This window comes from Thermobia domestica, chromosome 3 (assembly GCF_964235325.1).
Source record: "Thermobia domestica chromosome 3, izTheDome1.hap1.1, whole genome shotgun sequence".
Classification (NCBI taxonomy): domain Eukaryota; kingdom Metazoa; phylum Arthropoda; class Insecta; order Zygentoma; family Lepismatidae; genus Thermobia; species Thermobia domestica.
Genome location: NC_137456.1, coordinates 185120 through 195213, shown reverse-complemented (window position 1 = coordinate 195213; position 10094 = coordinate 185120). Strand labels below are relative to the sequence as shown.

Below are 10094 nucleotides of genomic sequence, written 5' to 3'. Positions count from 1 at the left end.
AATAAACTAATGCAGTCGTTGCCAGACTCAATGGTGTATATATCGTATAAATGAATTCAAAGTGTTCATTCACATATTTTAAAAGAAAATTACCACGCAGCATAAGCGGAGTTGGGAATTGTCTGCTGGGGGGCAGATTTTTGGTTAGTCTCGGACCTTTCATTTCAGGAATAATGATGGTCATGAAGTCATAAATAAAGATGGTGAAGTTGTCAAAAAGTTGGGGGGAGAATGGCTCCCATAGCTTCGCTCAAGTCTCGCAGTTAAAGGATTAGAAAACCCTGGGTGGAGCCAAAAAAAAAAGAAAAGAAAAAGCCCAAAGGCGTTTCTAACTTCGGAAAATAATACTGCCTGTATGGTTTACCGACTATATGAATCAATGGGAGAGTATACATTTCTGCCGTTCTTTTTCTTCCCACGAACAACTTCTTTCACATCTCCAGGTTTTACGGCTTTCTAATAAACTTGCTCAAATTATGCTAGATTTGGACATGATGCTAAAAGCAAGATGCTAGATGCTAAAGATATGCAAATTATGCTAGATCTAGCATCATTATGCTAGATCTGGCAACGCTGGTTCACAAACGCAACTTTATATTTCCAATCTTCTTCTTCTGTAGTTGCTTATTTCCTTATCCACGACGCTCTCCCGGCAATTGTTTGTTTGTTTATAGCAAGCATCACATAATATCATTACCACTGTATTGAACAAGAATATCGGCAATTTAGAAAGGTAATTAAACGTTTAAAATGTAATGATTTGAATAGTTGAAAATTGATAAAAAAAGTAACAAGATGAGTACAAAGTCATAAAACAGATAGAAAGTAGTTAGTATGATAATGTAAAAATACGTGAAAAAAGTGGGGATGCGCCACAGGACCACACTTCACAGGATCGACACGGCATACGACCGACAATTCAGCTCAGAAACCTGTTTCGGTGCTGTGCCGTGTCGATCCTGTGCCGTTTCGGTCCTATACCGTGTCGATCCTATGCCGTTTCGGTCCTGTGCCGTTTTGCTCTTACGCCGCTGTTCTGAAATAATTTAACTTTTAATCATGTGCCTAAAAAAATAATATTTTTATTATCTGTTTAATCTTTCCTCTTACAAATTATAAACTCCTGTCGATTCTATGCCTGTGCAACTTATATGCATAGAATACGTACGATCGAAACGGCACAGGATCGACACGGCATAGGACCGAAACGGCACAGGATCGACACGGCACAGGATCGACACGGCGCAGGACCGAAACGCCATAGGACCGAAATGACGCACGATCATCGCCACTGCGTAGGATCTATAAAACCAAAGATTTATTTCTCATAAAAGCAATAAGAGCCCTATCAATTGATTTCAAAATATAAGAATTATAAGATATTTACTATATGAATATTAATAATTGTGAGTGACAAAAGAATGATAGTGCTAAATGGACAAAATGTAATTTCTTGTGTGCTTGGTCAAAAGCATTTCTATATGTATGGAATACTTATAATTATTATTATTATTATTATTATTATTATTATTATTATTATTATTATTATTATTATTATTACGTTTTAACTCGTTTTGAAATCATGGCCTGATTATCTGGAAAGTGAAAGCCATAAGAAATGTAAGCTAAGTAGTAATATAGAATACTTTTAACCCTTTGGGGATCCTATGGTACAATTTGTACGATACGGGTGTTTCATGCTACACTGCGTTATAACTTTTCTATTTGAGCTTTTTCGTCCGTTTTTTTTTCAAGTCCAGAGGCATTGTAGAAGACATTACGTATGGTTTCACACCTTCCTGCGTCCAGACATAGGAGCTGATGACGTCATAATTTTAAAATATATATTTTCTCTTATGAAGCCTATGTTCATGATTTTTTGGCGGGCTTAGTTTTGCACGTAGAAGATTGAAATTTTGCACAAACATTCATTCCACCAAGTAGTATTTACCAGATTTTTTTCTCAGATTTCTGCGTTAAAACAGGGGGGATCCAGAGGGGCAAAAATTTGAAAAAAGGGATATTTTAACCCCAAAAATTCCTTTTTTGGCATTTTGCCGCCTTAAATACATGATGGAGACACGTGAGTTATACCGTCTGAAAGGCAGTTCTATTCTGAAGAAAATGATGTGCAAACCACGATCCTAGGGTAAGAATTTTTACAAAATATCCCTCTGTATACGGGAATATGGTTCATTGTCGGTATATATATTTTTGGCGGGCTTATTTTTGCACATAGGAGATTGAAATTGTGCACAAACATTCAGCCTACCTAGTAGTATTTATCAGATTCTCTTCACATCTCTGCGTTAAAACAGGAGGGTCCAGAGGGGCTAAAAGTTGAAAAAAGGGATATTTTACCCAAAAAATCCCGTTTTTCGTCATTTTCCCGCATTAGATACATGACGGAGACACGTGAGTCATACCGTCTGAAAGGCAGTTCTATTCTAAAGAGAATGATGTGCAAACAATGGTCCTAGGGTAATTAGGGATGCGTCAGGGAATTTCTATCAAAGTATACTTCTGTATAGGGAAATATGGGGCATTTTCTGATTTTTGGCGGGCTTATTTTTTCACGTAGAAGATTGAATTTATGCACAAACATTCAGTCCACCGAGTAGTATTTACCAGACTTTTTTCAGATTTCTGCGTTAAAACAGGGGGATCCAGAGGGGCTAAAAGTTGAAAAAGGGATATTTTACCCCAAAAATCCCGTTTTTCGTCATTTTCCCGCCTTAGATACATGATGGAGACACGTGAGTCATGCCGTCTGAAAGGCAGTTCTATTCTAAAGAAAATGATGTGCAAACCATGATCCTAGGGTAATTAGGGATGTCTCAGGATTTTTTTTTTTTTTTACCTGAGATCATGGTGTTTTGCGGTAATTTGGGGCATTGTGGAGATTCTTGATAAAATTTCTCCCGACCTTACTATTCAAGATAGAAGCTTGAAATTTGGCGCACACATTCAGTCTACCAAGTAATATTTATCAGAATTTTGGAAGATCTCTACGTTTACACAGGGCCGCTCCAGAGGAGCCCAAAATGTGAAAAAAATTTCCCTCCGAAATTTTCCTTTGACATCAATTTTCCCTCTTCTGATATATGATATGGGCATGCAAGTGGTACCATTTGAAAGCCAGCTTCATTCTAAAGAGAATGAACCATGATCCTAGAATAAATAGTGACGATGCAGTAGCTGCTTGACTGAAAGTCTAAAACATACCCCAAAAACCCAGTTTCCCTTAAGGGTTAATGTTGCTCACGAGAGGAAACACTGCTCGCATGTCTTCTCGTCTCGATATCGAGACCACAATAGATTTTTTAATAAGCAGCTCAGTTGGGAAGTAATAACTGAGCCGATGGCTAGAGCCGGCTTGCTTGGGGCGAACCATCAGCTCGAGCTGGCTTGGTTGGAATGAGCCATATGCTCGGTTCGGCACATCTGGGCCGAAGGCTTTAGCTGACTCGGTTCGGTGAGCTGTTGTCTCGTCTCACTTCGCGGTTCGGGTCGATAGTGAGTGAGAGGTTCGGTTAGGTTAGGTTAGGTTAGGTTAGGTTAGATTAGCAGTAATATTGCACATGTTGTTAGATGTAGACCTTGAAAAGAGGACAAATATTTAAGTACGAAATGAATACTAAAAAGAGCACGCATATTACTTCTAATTATTTAATAATTTGAAGATGATAATTAGGTTAGTTAATATGTAATGTTTAACGATTAATGGAAAGTACAAACGATTTGGTTAGGTTAGGTTAGGTTAGCAGTAATTTTGCACTTGTTAGGTTAGGTTAGGTTAGGTTAGGTTAGCAGTAATATTGCACATGTTGTTAGATGTAGACCTTGAAAAGAGGACAAATAATTAAGTACGAAATGAATACTAAAAAGAGCACGCATATTACTTCTAATTATTTAATAATTTGAAGATGATAATTAGTCAAAGACTTATGTCCGTCACGATAAATACGGTATCAAAGTTAACTCAGGTACATACAAAAATACTTATATTGTGCTATGTGGAATAAACATTTCATTATTATAAATGAAAATAGAGACCCGTTGTCACTAACATTATTTATATATCGTTACTTTTTGCGTCAGAAAATTTAAAAATCGGAAGAACATTTTGCAATTGCAGCTACAACAAACTGTTACTATGATTACAAAGAAACAAAGGGATGATATAATATCTTTTAAAATTTTGCAGAAGATACGTGATTTCATTAAGTATACCAATTACTAGTTGCGATTTTATATAGTCTGATACCTTGAGATAGTAAAATTTACGTATATTGATATGCAGCAACCTAGTTACATCTGATACATTCTAATAAAATAATTACTTTTGAGAAGCATAGAGTTTTCAGTTTCTTGTAATATTTATGTACTTATTTGAAATACATGATATAATGATTCCAGAATTTCACGTTAAGGTAATATGGACAACCATTAACACCCTCGTTACTCTTAGATTATTACTAGTGCTTTTATATTTGTGCTCTCAACATAGAATTTATCATAACCAACTGTATGCTCTCCGCAGAAATCGAAATATATACTACCTTTGGAATCCTGCTATTATAGGATTTTTGCAAACAATGCCCCACGAGTGTTATTAGCATCGTGAAACACTCTAGACATTATTGTTCTTTTACGCTAAAAGTAAAAAAGGTAGGCGAAGATAAATGCTACACTCTGAATACCGAAAAACTGAAGAAATATGTTATGCATCACATTAGAAAATACAGGGAGCTGAACTGTTTGAAATATATAATTTAATATGTCGAGCGTGTTTATTTAAGTGGCATTTTATTACGTTACATTCATTCAAATGGGTATCATAAAGACGGGAAGAGGATTAAAATTGTACGTCAAATATTATAATCTCAGTGGTCTCTTTTGCTAGAGAAAGGACAGCTGGAACACTAGCTTTTTTACTTTAAAAAAAGTCACGTATAGCAGAGTTTTCGGAAATAAACATTCAAGGGAGAGAAGACCAACTATCTGCATACAATACCTCATTACAAAAAAATTTGACATCAACCTAATCTGGTATTAGCTACAGAAATAGCTGAAACGATTGAAATTAAATTTTACCTGTCTGTAATTGGCCAGGCATGTGTCTCATTTAGAAAACTTTTTATCTTTTATTACGTTACTGTCTATTCAGATAATACAGATATTCTGTATTTATGACTGGACACAAAGAAGCATAGATTCGGACGATTTGTTCTTGGAGGTCATTGGCCAAAACACTGCCCTCATAAAGGGGTGGTGAAGGAAGGTATGAATAAGAAAAAGCACGTACAGGAATTCAGGAAATGGTTGTACGTATTTGTTTACCTTGTCTCTTTTAGGTACGTATTTGTTTGCCCATTAGCTATATCAACTCCTCTCGTCAGTGGAGAGCTTTAGTAATTCCGGAAAATTCTCAAGGTTAAAACTATCATCTCAATTGTCAACTATTGGCACCTGTCGGCTTGTCAAAAGATAGCGGAGTGTTTGAGATATCAATTCCCTGACGATTTTCTTAAAACATCTTTTGTTCCGAGGGAAACACTTGTAGCTCATTAAGAAGATGTTGTTAACTACAATATTAGAAATAAAATGAAATCTTTGAGTTTTACGTCCCACGTTTTTGCCGGTTAGGCTAAAGGAGACGGTGATGATGAGTAATGAATGAAATGGTGGAATGAAGAAAGTGGGAGGAAACGGGAGAACCCCGAGAAAACCCACGCACACGTACAATATTAGAATGTGCATATCTGCCAAAAAGAATATAACAAATAGTCTAGAATGAACCACCATTCAGTAACTACTAAAAAGATGTCATAAATTGCATGTGAATTTCTCAATTTATAACTTAGCTTTTCTTGTTTCCAATCAGTTTGCTATATCACTTTCAATAAACTGCGTACATACGCTTCTATTTCATGGTTGTTTGTGTTACTGTGTTTTCAATCCGAATAGTCCAATGTACCAGACTAGTTTTCAGGAAGAGAAAGGTATGCACATATATTAAACATACTATAGTAATATTTTCTAGTACTGTATATTTTTATGATTGCCCTATATACAATATTTATAAGTAGCTGTCGTGCCACTGCTTATTAAAATTTTACGATCAAAAATACTAGAAATCCTATTCTAAACATACAAAATCACACTTATTTTCTGTAAGTTGGCCACCTGTGTAAGTTGGCAACTTTTCGATGAAACCGATGGTGGCCAACATAGACAGGTTTCACTTATCCGTTACTCTTTCACTTCTATAGAGATAAATGTTGAAAAAATTGTTAATTTGAAGCATTTCTAATTTGAATACAAAGATAAGGAAGAAGGTGGAAGGTATCGTTGGGACGCTGATCCGATCGCAGGAGAGCTGCTCGACATCTTATACACTTTTTCTCTATGAAAATTAAATAGCAGGATTATTAATCACTTACTAAACAACAGCTGCTACATACCTCTTACCATTTTCGTTTTGTAGCGATAAATGTTGAAACCGGAGACGGATAATTTTAACCACGTGCAGTTTGAATTTAATTTCAACGGAAAAAATAAACATACTATTTGAATGCAAAATCGATTACAGGAAACTACAACGTTATAGATTTTAGCATTCTACCTCTACGAAAATAAGTATTGAAATTTTAAGTAATAGTAAATTTGAAGTACTTCCGTATTAGAGGGTGTCCTGAATAGTCATTATATATTGTATACAGACGCTCAGTCGCGTGAAGAAAACTGATTCTGGTTATCTGCTTGTTCTATGGCAACGAAAGTTGAAACCTATATCGAATCGGATGTAACAGTAAATTCAAAAACCGTTCGTTTTTGGAGAGCTCTGTGCTAATCACGATATGTATAATTTAAAAATTGAAATGTTTCCAGAAAGCCGCACTTCGCTGTCTGTTACCTTTTCAGTTCTGTAGGGATAAATGCTGAAATCAGAAATGGCTAATTTGAAACGCTCACGGTTTGAATAGAGGTTGGACGGAAGAGATGGACGTATTATTGAGAAGCTGAATCGATTGTACGAAACCGTATCTCGATATCTCTAATCGTCTTTACTCTACAGAAATCAGTATTGAAATTATCAGTTTAGAAAATTTCAGTAACTTCCGATTTCGTAACGTACTGTTGGTTATGATATGCCCACTACAGACCCACAATCAGTTGCACAAACCATTTGTTAATGTCTGTTACGGTTTCCATCCTACAATGACAAATATCAACACCACAAATGGTTAATCTAAATCGCTCCGCCTTGAATAGAGCTTAGTGGAAAATGTGGAACCTTATCTTAGAACGCTCAGCTGATTGTAAAAACGCACCTCCATAACTCTTACCGCGATTGTCATATAGAAATAATTATTGAAACCAAAATTAATGTTGAATTTGAGCTATTTCTTCTTTTGGTAGAGTCTTGTAGTCATTTTATGTTCAAAGCTCAATTGTTTTTTGAAAGACGTCTCCTTGCTATGTTTCCGTGCTCTGGCGATAAAATTTAAAATTGGAAGTGGCTAGTTAACCTGGTTTGGTTTGATTAAGAATTCAACGCAGAAGATGGAACCTATGCTTGTGATGCATCGTCTCATGCAAAAAGTCACTTCCTGATGGCTTTTACAGTGTTCTTTCTACGGAGATCAATTTTGAAACCAGTAGTACTAATAATATCCAGGATAATAGCGATATCTTGTTTTGAGACGCTGAATTCTTGGCAGCAAATCGCTTCCACTTTCCTGTTACCGTCTTTGTTCTACAGCAATAAACAATGAAACCGGTACTGAAACTGGCAGCAATACAGAAATTGGAAAATAGCCCATTTTGGCAGAGGGTCTACTCAGTCATTATGTGTTGTGTATAGACACAGGATCATTTGGAAGAATCACTTCTCGTTTTCGTTTACCGTTCTGTTCTACGGTTTCGTTAGCTACGGTATGAAAATAATGGCTAGTCAAAAGAAAATTCGGTTTGAGTATACGGTTAACCGAGGAAATTCAATCTACTCGAGGGACGCTGAAATATTTATAAGAAACATCATCATGAAAGCAGTTACCGTTTATTCTACACAAAAATTAATTTTGAGATTGGATGCAATAGTAAATTTGCACCATGTTCGTTCTCGAAAAGGAACATTGGATAGTAGTGAAATTGTGTTAAGACGCTGAATCGTTTGCAAACAAATTATTCTCGCTATATTACAATATTCACTGTACAGCGATAAACGTTGAAATTCGAAATGGTTAACTTGAACCAATTTAGGTTTGAATAGAGTGAACGTATTCTTTGGAGGCTGAACCAATTGCAAGAAACGTTTCTCTATATTTTCTAATCATTTTGTTCTGATACTCGTTGACAGACGCATGGACGAGCAAATTCGTTCTAGAAGACTGCCGTCACACAGCATAGTTTCAGTCTAAAAACCTTTGTTTGTATTCATGTACATTATGAACAATAGCACACAACTGAGATTTATGTATATAGTTAAAAAATATTCGTGATATTACGCCAGACTCGACATCAGTTTTGGAATGAATGTTCTAAAAGATAGTGTAAAAATGTGTGCGTGTTCAAATAAAACTAATACAATTTTAACACATATACTTTATATTTTTTTATCAGAATAATAATCTATGAGTCATTTTTGAAGAGAAAGAACTATTTGACAATGCGTGTACGTCCAGAAAACTGATGCCACCGGCACTAGCAATGAGGGGAAAGCGTAGCACACACTCGCAGTAACTTTCTGAATAAAGAAAAAATAACGCATAGCTGTGTAAAAAAAATGTGCTTTGGCATCGTTCTATATTTTCTGCAAACATATCCTTACCTAATCACCGCTAACCTATGAACACTAAAATTGAAATATATAAATAACTATTAACAAATGCGAACATATAGAAATCCATTTTGGAGAAAAGATAGAAAACTGTAAGTATATATAACGAAACCTGAACGCATGACCTAAGATAACATACGTGAAACGCAAGGAAAGAAATATTAATATTATATGTAAATACATGGAAACATATTTAGAATGAAAAATGTTAAAACTGCTCTGACTTGAACCCACGACCAGTTATTCCAGACATCAACGCGTTAACCATCTGACTACCGAATCAACCTTGGAAGTATTGGTTTGTCCGTTTTATTTACTGTGCAAAAATGCGAAATTAAATCAAATTGTAAATTGTTTCGTACAAAATTTAAGTACTATATATAGCATAACCCCTTAAAGAAAACGTTTCGGCTATCACCGACCTGAGGCTCGTGTTTTGGAATTTAAAAATAGGACAATTTTAATTTTAAACTTTATTAACCAAGCCTCGTATAGGGGGAAGCAATCTTGAATCTTCTTCCAGCAGTTTGGTTTATTGTACATTTGTGTTAGTAAGCATAGCTGCTTACGGCCATATATGGTCAAGAAACAGGAACCCTGATCACGTGACTCCTGCGTTTCTGGTGACTGTTTCTTTATATCTGACTTTCGGGACAATCATCCTCCACTTAGCACTGTTATAACTAAAAGCTAATTGGACGATAATTCTGGTCCCGATGGTGCGGGTGAAAATCGGGACTTTCCGGGCAGACCATATATAAGCTTTGATTTGCTAAAAGAACCTTCAGCGCTTTGAACGAACGCCTGGTCGTTACTCGGAAGGGGCGCCACGAAGGCGAGTGGAGTGCTTTACTCTAAAGTAAACACACGATATATTCCTATGAGTGTTTCAATTGCACGGATTGAGCTTCGCAAGCTAAATCACCGTTTGCATACGTGAGAGCCAATTTTTTTAAAGTTTATCATCAGTGATTGTACGATATTTGCATACGCCTCCGTGTAAAATACTTTTTTCTAATATTGTGCAGAAATCAGCAGTGAAGTGACTAGTACATATGTGTTATCACCCTAACATTCGTTTGTAATCTCAGTTTTGTGTGACAAACTATAGCTCCAAATCATTGAAAAGGAAGGAATAATTGTGCCGCCTTGGACGATCGCTTATTACTTTCAGCAGAGGACTCCAGCGGACCCTTGGGATTATCCGACGTAGAACGCCTGAGATCCTTATAACTGCAACGCCCCTAAA

The 10094-nt window shown here is 36.1% G+C and overlaps 1 protein-coding gene across 1 annotated transcript in view; it reads right to left on the bottom strand.

Moving 5' to 3' along the window:
- Window positions 1–10094, bottom strand: part of LOC145682365 (uncharacterized) — a 44952-nt gene that overhangs the window by 21625 nt on the left and 13233 nt on the right. The gene's annotated exons all lie outside the window — the stretch shown is intronic.